This window comes from Notamacropus eugenii, chromosome 4, assembly GCF_028372415.1.
Source record: "Notamacropus eugenii isolate mMacEug1 chromosome 4, mMacEug1.pri_v2, whole genome shotgun sequence".
Lineage (NCBI taxonomy): Eukaryota > Metazoa > Chordata > Mammalia > Diprotodontia > Macropodidae > Notamacropus > Notamacropus eugenii.
In genome coordinates, this window is record NC_092875.1 from 425,843,914 (window position 1) to 425,856,465 (window position 12,552).

At 39.0% G+C, this 12,552-nt stretch overlaps 1 pseudogene; it reads left to right on the forward strand.

The window, feature by feature from the left end:
* Window positions 1-6,439: 6,439 nt before the first annotated feature.
* Window positions 6,440-6,985, forward strand: LOC140502677 (succinate dehydrogenase cytochrome b560 subunit, mitochondrial-like; annotated as a pseudogene).
* The last annotated feature ends 5,567 nt before the right edge of the window (window positions 6,986-12,552 follow it).

A 12,552-nucleotide genomic window follows, 5' to 3' on the forward strand; every position in this document is an offset into this window, starting at 1 on the left:
CTCAGCTAGACTGATCCTCAGAGAAGGTACGTATATGCTTTATCAGGAATTATACCTTGCAAACTGGGTAGAGTGGAGAGAGCACTGGATCTGGATTCAAGAGGATCTCAATTCAAATCTAGACTCAACCACTTAACTAGATGTGTAACACTAAGCAGGTCACTTGACCTCTGTCTGCCTCAGTTTCCTTATCTGTAAAATGGGAATAATAATAGAACCTATCTGCCTGATCTACTGTGAAAAATAAATGAGATAATATTTATAAAGTGGTTTACAAAACTGAAAGCATCATCTAAACTGTATAAAGTATCATTATTAGCTATTATGCTTCCACTGTGACTATATTTGATGACTTTCTAGTCTGTCAGGTCCTACTAGATCACAGAATTGAAGAGAAGGCCTTCAAGAATTTCATACTAAGATGATATATCTGAGTAGGACCACATAAAAATAATAATGATAAATCATATCTAAATATTGCTTTTAGGTTTCTTTACAAAATATTTTCCAAATGACAACTCTATGTGGTAACTAGAGTAAATATTATCATTCCTATTTTGCTGCTGAGGAAATGGAAGAGAACAGAAATGAAAATACACATATTGTCTGGACTGGTAACTAGGCTAAATATGTTATAAGAGCCTGTACAACCTTCTCAGTCTTGATTATTCATATCTGTTTAGACTGTTCCCCTCCAGCAAATTCCTCCCCCTTCCTCCCCATTCCTATTGTATCACTATATTTACACAACATCTTCATGTTTCTCTCATAAACACTACTTTATCTTTCCACGAAGACTTTTTCACAATGAAGAATTGAGAATTGGAGACGATATTTAAAACAGAAGCTGTCAAATGTTGGAGAGACTTGGAAGAAAGGCTCAGTTGTACACCACTAGTGAAGCTAAATGAATTCATCCAGCCATTCTGGGGGAAAAAAGCTTTTAAGTGTGCAAGAAGTTATTACTCTTTTCAAATCCTAAGGACCCAACCAACAGTCTAACTATTAAGTGTATAACCTAGGAAATCAATGACAAAAGAAAGACCCTACATATAACAGCATATTCATATCCATAAAGGTAAAGAGAATTTAAATTCAGCTTAAAAAATATTTATTGGAGTTTAATCTCCCTCTACATTATTCCACTGATCAGGTTCCACATTTCCATATGGAAAGAATGAACACTGAGTTTGTAAACACCATAAAATGCATTTCTCTATGGGATTTTTTTCTTTGGAGACATACATGAAGAATGTTAACATTTCTTCTTTGAGCATATTCTGTTCCATGTGTCCATCTTTCCACTCCTTAGAGGCATAGACTTTTTGCAACTTCTCATACCTAGCAATGAGTTCTGCATTCTGTGTGGTTGCCTCAAAGCTCAAACACAACCCTAATGTTAATTATTTCAAAACAAAAAGTGATTGTGGCTTCAGTCTAGAAGTGAAAAGTGATATCTGTTCTAAACAGTGAGAAAACGCACCACCACCACATAGGATTTGTCATGGTAATACCATACTTATCTTTAAGCCACAAACTGTATTTGCTTATAGTGCTTAATGTGATTTCATGTTTTTGTTGTCCATTTACAGTGATGACATGTCCTATGTTAATAGGAGTCTGAAATCATAAAATCCTTTTAGTCATCCTGAAATGCTGATTTATTTTGCCTGTTGAAGTTAATTAATCCTATTAATTTGGAACATCTGCATAAGTACAGTGGTACAAAGAAAGGATAAATGAGTTACACATGATTTAAATAACAAGTGACTTTGCAAGAGAACTTTAATGAATCAAATAAAAACAAACATTTATTAAGTACCTGCTATGTGCCAGGCACTGGGCATGGAAAAAGAGACAAAAGATAGTCTCCACCCTCAAGGAGCTCACAAGCTAATAGATGAGACAACATGCAAGCAACTATATACAACAAGCTATATTACAAGATAATTAGGAAATAATTAACAATGGGATAGAGCTAGAATTAGGAGGGGTCAGGAAAGGCTTCCTGTAAAAGATGGAAATATAGTCAAGAAATAAAGGAAACCAGGGAAGTTAGCAGACAGAGTTGAAGAAGGAGAGTCTTGTAGGAGTAGAGGACAGCCAGAGAGGATGTCCAAAGCCAGAGAGATGGAGTCTTGTTACATAGAACAGTAAGGAGGTCAATACCACTGGATCAAAGATATCATGGTGGGGAGTAAGGTGTAAGAAGATGGGAAAGGTAGAAGGTGGTTAAATTATGAAGGGCTTTCAATGCCAAACAGAGGATTTTGTATTCAGCCTTGGAGGCAATAGGAAGCCACTGGAGTGTATTGAGTAGGGAAGGTGATATGGATAGACCTGAGCTTTAGGAAAATTCCTTTGGTGGCTCAGTAGAAGATGTATTGAAATGGGGAGACAATTGAGGCAGACAGATAGCAGCAGGTTACTGCAGTAACCCAGGCAGGAAGAGATAAGAATTTGCACTAGAGTGCTGGCAATCAGACAAGAAAAGGGGGGCATATTTGAGAGATATTATAAAGGTGAAATCATAGACTTTGGCAAGAGAACGGACACTGACTGAGAAATATTGAAAAGTTGAAGATAATTCTTAGGTTGTAAGCCTGAGGAAATGGTAGGGGGGTGATGTACTCTATAGTAATAGGGAAGGGGGAAAGGATTTAGGAGGAAAGATAATGAGTTCTGTTTTGAATATATGTAGTTTAAGATGTCTACTGGATGTTGAATCCAGATGTTTGAAAAGCTGTGGGAAATGTAAGATTTGAAGTCAGCAGAGAGGTAGGGGCAGAGCAGAAGTATTTGAGAATCATTAGCAAAGAGATGGTAATAAAATCACAGGAGCTAATGAGATCATGAAATGAAGTAGTATAAAAAGAGAAGAGGACCCAGGACAAAACCCTAAAGACCATTGGTTAGAGAGTGTGATCTGGGTGAAGATTCAGCAAAGGAGACTTAGAGGGAGTGGTCAGATAGATAGGAGGAGAATAAGAAGGAAAGGGTGTTGTCTTAAAAACTTAGAGTGAAGGGAGTATCAAGAAGGACAGACTATCAACAGTGTCGAAAGCTGCCGAGAGGTCAAGGAGAATGAGGATTGAAAAAAAGCCATTGGATTTGGCAACTGAAGTATCCTTGATAACTTTGGAGTGAATAGTTTCAGTGGAAAGATAAAGTCAGAATCTGCATTGTACGAAATTATAAAAGAGTGAGAGGACAGAAAGAGAAAGCAAGAGGAGATAAAGGAAAGAAAGTACTTATTAAAGTCTGTTTTTTCAGTATAGCTATAAAGGGCAAAAGAGATAGCATGGACAGAAGAATCAAATGAGGGTTTTTTCAGGATATGGGAGACATTGGCATGGTTTTAGGAGGTAGGAAATGAGCCAGGAGACCAGGAAAAATTGAAAGTAAATCATAGAGTGGGGATAACAGAAAGGACAAATTGTTGGAAGAGATGGGATGGAATGAATTTGCTTGAACAAGTATGAGGATTAATCTGGTAAGGAGTAACATCACTTTATCATGTGAGAAAGATGAAAGAGGAGAGATAGTGGCAGAAGGCATTTGAGTGATAGATGAGGAAAAGGAGGAAAGAGAGAATTCACAGAGAATACATTTGCTGAAAACATACACCTTCCTCAAAACATACAGAAAATTTTCTTATGATTAATGACTCTTGTGTAGGATTCTTCCATGATGTTCTTTATTTAAAATGTTACCATTAGGGAAGGATGAACTGTTCTCTCATCAAGCAGTAATTCAAGATGCCACAAACAAAATCTCTATACCCCCCACATCAAAGTCCATTGGTAAGGGACTCTCCTTATTGTTGGAGGTCAATATGAAGAGTAGGGTAGGGTGGGTGAGAGAGAAGAAATCGACTACCTTCTCTCATGTTGCTTTCTTCTCATAGCCTCTTCCTTCAGCATCCTAGAGTGAAATTAGCATTGCTCATCTTCTCTCTCAAAGCTGGAAGTCAGAATTGCTGAATCGACTGTTGAACCTGCAGAGACTTGGAGACTGAAGGTCTCATCTCTGCCACTCTAAAAACTCTCTCCAACCCTTCACGCAAGAGTAGGATATTTGTAGGATTAATGGAATGTAAGATCCTCCCCATCCACTAATAGGTCAACAGGACCACATATATCCCCTTTTCCCTTGTAACAGCAGCCATGTTCCCAGGTGTAAAGGTACACAGGTATTTCAATTACAGATGTCCTGCTGCTTTGAACTTCAGCTCAGTTCACACCTGTGATACATTCTGAGTCACACAGAGCCCATTGGGGGAGGAACTTGCTTAAGGGGAAGTTTGTTTGCAGGAATGCTTTCGCACCTTTTGTTACTAAGCTAAGTAGACACTCAGTCAAATAGGTGTGATGCCTTCTGACTCTGAATCTATTAGTTGAAAACTATATATACTGGGAGGTCGGTATTTTATTTTGGGGCTCACTCAAGAAAAGAATGTTTCCTTGTGATATGTCCAGATGAGACTGTTGTTAAGGAACCCTCTCCCCCAGCTTTGAGAACTCAGATCTTCATGGTACCTGGTCTGGTGATTATGTATCTATTACTTTGTTTAGATAGTTGGAGCTCTGTGTATTGGATTCTTCCTTGGATACTCACTTCTTTCTATTTATCTGCCTACATTGTTTAATTAAAGTAAGATTGTTGACCCTTTTGAAGCTGTCTTTCTTTTAGAAAAGCAGATCAAAGTACCTATGTTTGCAGCCCACCCTAGTGTGCTTACTACTACAGAGATTCATAGATCTCCACCAATGAGAAGAGAGTTCCATAACATTAGGCTTTGGGACTTTGGTTATATCTATTAGATTGTTCTGTTTGTAATATTGGTGTTACCTTATAGATCTGAACTAGTAGTCTCATCGTATTTGTCTTATAATTAATGTAAGCTGCCATCAGGTGAATAATGATTCATTTGCTGAGCTCCTTAACCATCACCCCATCCCAATGGCTTAGTGTCCATAGCCATACTTAACTGCCAGGCCTAGAGGCCTGAGGGCTACCCGAGTCTTACCTTACCTGTCCCAGGTCTTCAGTTGGCCAAACCGGATAAACGTATGAGAGAAGAGACTTTCCGGAGTCGAACAAGGGTTAGGCTTTATTCAGGGTCCTGGTTACATGTGCAGGGGGAGCTCTTCCTTAGGAGGGAGAGAGAAATCTCCCAAGGAGGCAAGATCTTAAGGTAAGAGATTGGAAGTAGAAGTGTAAGTGGGGAGAGAGGGGGAGGGGAGAGCGAAGAGAGGAAAAACGAAGCCTTCTGTCCTGTCAGGGCCCCTCCGAGCTAAGAGCGCCTTCAGGCTTTCCTGACCCTAATTAAGCTCTCTGGCCGTGTAGTTTGCACCTGAATACCGTGCCTGTTAGATAACAATAGGTGTGCCCAGATCCGGGACAGTCTCGAGGGTGGGGATGCTCCTCCCATCACGTTTCTCACGGGAAGAGGCGGAAATACACGAGATAGCTCGGTCTCACTCCTCGATTCCCTGGTGTTTCATGGGGGGCCTCATGAGAACTCTAAGATTTAGAAGTTCCCACCTTTACCCGCCCGAGACTGTCCACATGGAATTGAGCTTCCACCCCCAACACTTAACTAAATTCAAGATTATAACATTTCCCATGCAGTTACACTTATATTCTTTTCTTAAAAATATGAGCACTAAGTAAGTAGAGCATGAACATTAAAGAAAATCCATTAGAATACAATCTACTACTTTGAATAGCAGGCAGCATTGTACAATGGAAGAAACACTACAATGGAAGAAATGGACTTTGGAGTATTGGAGTTCAAATCCTGCCTCTAAAACTTTGTTTTTACCACATATAAGCACATTTGTGGTTAAGCAAGTAACTTAACCATCCTGGGCCTGAGTAAAATGAGGGTTTAGAGTAGCTGGCCATGGATATCACTTCCAGCTCAAGATCTAGGATCATATTCTATAATCTGCAAAATATAAACATCCAGATACAATGAAGGACTAATCAATAATCTTTAACTTTGACCAGTGATGGCTTTATCTAACCTCAGTTATTCCCAAGTTTAAAATAATTAACTCACATTAAACTTTTAAAATTGCAACAAAATTTTCTTGGGTTATGTACATGGCTCCTGAAAACTTTGAGATATAACTTTAGGACAGTTTGGAATTAAAATCCCATTGTCTTGCCAACAATCTGAAGCACAGATTTGATGGTCTCTTTTCAATAATTGATGGGATGGCCTATTTTCTTTATCCTCCCTTGTCATATACTTGAGTCAGTGCCAACCCCTTCTCTCCCTTCCTCCCCATAATTCAGCTCAAGTTTTACTTAAAGACATCCTTCTGCAGTTTTGAATCTTACCTAGAATGGTTTTCATCTATATCAAGTTCTCCACTGATTACATCCTGATTAGTAATTCGCTAGTGAGTGCCCAGTTGAGCTCCGCAAGATGGCTGCTCTGTTGAGATATGCTGGTCACCATTGCTTCCATGCCCACCTGAGCCCTAGGCATTGTGTCAGAAAAGCCACCCCTCTGAGAACAATAGCTAAAGAAGAGATGGAATAGTTCTGGAAAGAGAACATCAATTCAAAGCGTCTTTTGTCACCTCACTTCACCATTTACAGCTGGCCTCTGCCTAGGATGATGTCCATTACCCACCGAGGCACTGGTTTTGCTTTGAGTGCAGGAGTATCCCTTTTTGGATTGAAAGCATTGTTGCTCCCTGGGAATTTTGAGTCTCATTTGGAGCTTGTAAAGTCCCTGTGCCTAGGACCAGCTCTGATTCACATGGCCATGTTTGTTTTTGTCTTCTCACTTATGTACTACACCTGGAATGGAATCTGACCCTTTATGTGGGACCTAGGGAAGGACCTGAAGACTCCTCAGCTCTACCAGTCTGGAGTAGGTGTCTTGGTTCTCACTGTGTCGTCCTCTGTAGGACTAGCAGCCATGGGAGGGAATCATGTATCTTCCATTTCCTCCGATGAAGGATAGAGTTTACCTTCTCCTTTTCCTTCAGTCACTCTTTCCCTCAGGCCAAGGAAGAGCTCTTCTGTTTTGCTTAGATTTCAGTATGTTTGAAGAACTCCTTAGAGTCTGGGTCATGAGTATTGGAGCTGTGGGAGAAATTCCAGTGCTCTCCTCCCTAAAGAAAGCTGTATGATAAGGCTCTTAGACTCTTCCTTCTCTCCCTCTGCCCTCCCACCCCCTCTAACTACCTTTCTTGATGTGAGTTTGTCCTTTTTCTTTAGGCCTCCTCAGCCTCTCTCCATGCTGGGCTTTGACTTGTGCTAAGGGTCAACTGTTAGCTGCCCAATTCTGAGACAGTGAAAACAATGCCAGCTCTGTGTTTCCTGCCTTAGGGCTGGGGAGAAAGGCTTTGAATGCCAGTGGCCTTGGGCTACTGGCTTAAAGGACAAGGTTGCCCATTGGAAATGGCCCAGAGTCCTAAACCACTCACACTTTGAGAGAAAAGGGAACCCACCTATCTGGGTGGGTGCAGGGAGAGAAGGAAGTAGGGTGGGTTGGCTCCCTGAAGGCTGCAGATGTTCTGTGGGGAGAGGGCAAGCAGCTCTCCTGGCCCAGGAAAGAATGCAGAAGATTCAGTCAGCACATTGGGAGTTCTCTCTTTCCTGGCCCTTTGAGAAAAATAAACCTCTTAATTTCATATTTTCCAATAAAAATTCATGTGACATCTTTTTCTGTAATAAAATTAAATTTACCAGCCCCCCAAAAAAGTAATTCCCCATTGACGATTAGCTCCCTTTTCTAACAATCTCTACTTTAATATTAGATGGGGCTTGGTAGAGGCCTGGTGGGAGTGTGTATGTGTGTGTGTGGCGGGGTGCTGTGGGTAGAGAATGAGAGTGCAGGGGAATGATAATATTCTGGCTATCTGATTATCTGTGACTGTATTTTTCCAAAGAGAAAAGGATAATTTTTCCCATGTAATGGAGAGAATCTCTGTTCCTCCAGATACATACACACTCCTACCACTCCCACCATTAAGTATCTAATACAAACTACCTTTTGTTCAAGAGCTATGAATTATAAATCCAAAGCATACCAGAACATGATTTTGGAGGACATTTTAAAGAAACTATAAACCTGTTTTAAACAAGAGACATAAAGTGCTTTTTCTGCACCGTTGTACAGACTTCCCCATGGGATTCTTCTAACAGGGTAACTTGGTAACTGATGCTTTGAAGCCCAGGCCGGTGAATTCCAAATTACTGCCAGCTTCCCAAATGACCTTCAGTAAATCTCTGAACCTTTCTGTGCCTCAGCAAGTTCTTGTTTACTGGGTTTTAAAACACTAGCTTTCCTCCAAATTTTGTCAGGCAAAAGAATTAGCTTGAAAGATTATGTTAAAAATGATGAGAATACTGTCTAATAATAACTATATTTTTCTTCACTATATACAGTGTAAATTCTATCCAAATCAGTTCCCTTTCCTAAGATTGCCAACTGTGCTTCACATTTGGCAGTTTTGTGGCATTGAAATATTCCACCAGGAGAAAGTTTGAGGTAAGGAGGAAAAAATACCCTCATTTTCAGTTCAGACTTTATGCATTATTTAATTTGTGAATTCAGATAATTTTCAGCAGGTAATTGTGGGAGTAACAAAATAGCATCAACAAAGGTAGGTACAGATAGGATTCAGTAAAAGTCAGGTGTGAGGTCCAACTATCTCATCATTAACTCAATAAAATAAAACAATACATTTCTTCAACTTTAAAAGTAAAATAGGTTTCACATTAATTTAATCTGAGAGAGAATAGTCTTTGATTAAATTAGATAATAATCTGTAAAACTTTCAGTATAGTGCCTGCCACATAGTAGGCACTTGAATACTTGTCCCTTTCCCCTTTCCCTCCCTATGGGATAAAGATGGTAGTAAGTTAACAAGGTACCACTGAATCATTTAAATCCCTTGCCAAAGTTCACTAGAAGAGAATTAATTCAAAAATTTCCATAAGGGTGAATGTGTATTTAATAAGTAAAAGTGTGCACCTACATGTTGCATCAAAACAAATGATAATTTTTTTTTATTTGTAATATGCATTGCATTTTACATGACTATGAGCAAATCCTCTGGATTTAAAAGCCCTGTATAACCTGGCCCTTACTTACCATCCAGGACTTCTTATACCTTGCAATCTTCTACATACTCTGTGATCCAGTGGTTCTCATCTCATACATTACTGTTCTCTCACAGGAAATAACATGACTGCATTTTCACTGGTTGTCCCCTGTGTCTGGAATTCTCTCCCTCCTCAAATACAATTCCTGGTGTCCCTGAATTCCTTCAGGTCTCAGCTAAAATCCTTCTGAAGTCTTTCATAGTTCTTAATGTAATGTCTTCTTTCTGAGACTATCCTCAATTTTTCCTGTATATATTTTGTGTGTTTGCATATTATCTTTCTTCATTAGATAGTGAGCTTTTTAATTTCTCTTTACCCCCAGCATTTAGTTTAATGCATTCTGACTAATATAACTTGATTGAGAGAGATGGACTTTGATGTGTTGTGGTAAAGAGTTCAACAGGGAAGTTCTGGCTCTTACAAATCCATCACACAAGTATGGCATGAGGGCAACACAAATAGACAGGAGTTCACACATTAAGAAACTTTTTTTCTCTTAAAAAAATAAATACTTAAGCATTTATTTTCTCTCCCTATTGTCACACCTTCTTTCCCCCCCTCCAAAAAAGAGAAAAATGAAACCTTTATATGTATAGATAGGCAAAACAAATCTCAACATTGATCAGGTCCAAGAAATGTATGTCCCATTCTGCAGCTTGTGTCTATCACTTCTCTGTCAAGTGGAAAGCATGTTTCATTATCAGTCCCTAGGGGTCATAATTATTTGCATTGATCAGAGTTCTTAAGCTTTTCAAAGTTGTTTATCTTTATAATGTTGTTTGTATATGAACTATTCTCTCCCACTCACTTTAATTTGTACCAGTTCATTTAAGTCTTCCAAGATTTCTCGTTAATTGTCCCTTTTATCATTCTTGACATTAAGTGATATTCTGTTTATTCACATACCATAATGTGTTCAGCCATTCCCTAATTAATGGGAGTATCCTTAGTTTCTAGTTCTTTGAGATCACACACACACGCGTGCGCGCGCACACACACTGACAAAAGCCTCTCTCTGTATATATCTATATCTATATAGATATATCTGTAGGTACATCTATAGTAGAAGCAGAAACAGAGAACTACTACAGCTCTCACCCCAAACTCCTCAACAAACCTGTAAAAAAATGACTCTAAACAAGTTCTAGAGCAGCAGAAGCCACAAAATGATAGGTTGAAGCAAATTTTCAACTCAAGACAATCTGGAAGGTGGATGGAAAGGGTCTATCCCACCATGCTGGGAGTGGAGCAAAGTTCAGCCACACAGGTGCTTGAATTGAGTGGGAGCTGGCCTTAAGGGACTGAATAAATGGTGGTTGCTGTAGATTCCTGACTTATCAACCCACAAAAGCTAAAGACATCTTCAAAGGTCAGTGGAAAGGGCTTCTCACCTGGCTGAGAGGGGTGCATGGTCCAGCACCAGCCCCAGTTCAGCCCCAATCGAGCCCCAGGGTGGCTGCAGCCATTGCTGAAGCAGAGGCTGCTTCTGGAGCCCTTCACTTAAAGAAACTCAAAAGTCAAGTAATTGACTGAGAAAATGAGCAAATGGGGGAAAAGAAACAATTTATTGATTCTTGCTTTCTCATCATTGGTGATGAGGAAGATCAAAACATACAGCCAGAAGAAAACAACAAAGCCAAAGTTCTTGTATCCTAAGCCTCTAAGAAAAATATGAATTGGTCTCAGGTCATAAAGAGCTCAAAAATGATTTTGAAAATCAAATCAAAGAGGTAAAGGAAAAATTAGGAAGAGAAATGAGATTGATGCAAGAAAATCATGGAAAATAAGTCAACAGCTTGGAAAAACAACTAATCTGGATCCAGAAGAAATAATTTAAAAATTATTGGACTACCTGAAAGCCATGATAAAAAAAGAACCTAGGTATCATCTTTCAAGAAATTATCAAGGAAAACTGCCCTGATATTCTAGAATCAGAGGGTAAAACAGAAATGGAAAGAATTTACCTATCACCTCCTGAAAGAGATCCCAAAAGGAAAACTCCTAGGAATGTTGTAGCCAAATTCTGGAGTTCCCAGGTCAAGGAGAAAATATTACAAGTAGCCAGAAAGAAATAATTTGAGTGGAAACACAATCAGGATAACACAGGATTTAGCAGCTTCTATGCTAAGGAATCAAAGGGCTTGGAATATGATATTCCAGAAGTCAAAGAAACTAAGACTAAAACCAAGAATCACCTACCCAGCAAAACTGACAATAATACTTCAGGGGGAAAAAATGGAACTTCAATGAAATAGAGGACTTCCAAGCATTCTTATTGAAAAGACCATAGCTGAATAGAAAATTTGACTTTCAAATACAAGAATCAAGAGAAGCATGAAAAAGTAAACAGGAAAGAGAAACCATGAGGAACTTATTATAGTTGAACTGTTTGTATTTCTACAGGGAAAGATGATATTTGTAACTCATGAGACCTTTCTCAGTGTTAGGATGGTTGGAGGAAATATATATTGGTATGTGTATGTATATATATGTGTGTGTATACATATATATATATATATGTATATATGCACACACAAGACAGAAAGAGAGACAGACAGAAAGAGGGCATACGGTGAGCTGAATATGAAGCAATTATATCTAAAAAAGAAAATTAAGGTTTGAGAGGAATGTACTAGGAGAAAGAGAAAGGGAGAGGGAGTTATAGTAAATCACCTCACATAAAAGAGGCAAGAGAAAGTTTTTACAGTGGAGGGGAAGAAGGGGAAGGTGAAAGGAAATAAGTGAACCTTCCTTTCATCAGATTTGGCTTCAGAAGGGAATAAAATACACACTAATTTGGGTATAGAAGTTCATCTTACCCTATAGGAAAGCAGGGGGGAAGTGGATAAGAGAGGGGGGTATGACAGCAGGTTGAAGGAAGACATAGCAGGAAGCAAACAGTTTGGTAGAGGGACAGGTCAAAGGAGAGAACTGAATAAATGGAGAGTGAGACAGACTGTTATGGAGGTGTTTTGCATGACCATACTTATATAACCTTTATAGAATTGCTTGCCTTCTCAGTGAGGGTGGATGGGGGCAGGGGAAGAGAGAGAATGTAGAACTCGAAGCTTTAAAAATGAATGTTAGAGATTCTTTTTACATGCGACTAGGAAATAAGATATATCAGCAATGGGATATAGAAATCTATCGTACCCTACAGGAAAATAGAAGGGAAAGGGATGGAGATGGGGGGCAGTGATAGAAGAGAGGGAGGATTAGAGGAAAGGGCAAAAAGGCAATGAGCATATGTGGTGTCCAACGGTGGGGTATGGTGGAGATAGGGAGAAAATTTGAAATTCAAAATTTTGTGGAAGTGAATGTTGAAAACTGGAAATAAATAAATTTATATGAAAAAGAATAAAATTTTGAAGAGAAAAAAAGGGAAAAAAGAAAAGATATGCTTAGTTTAATAACTTT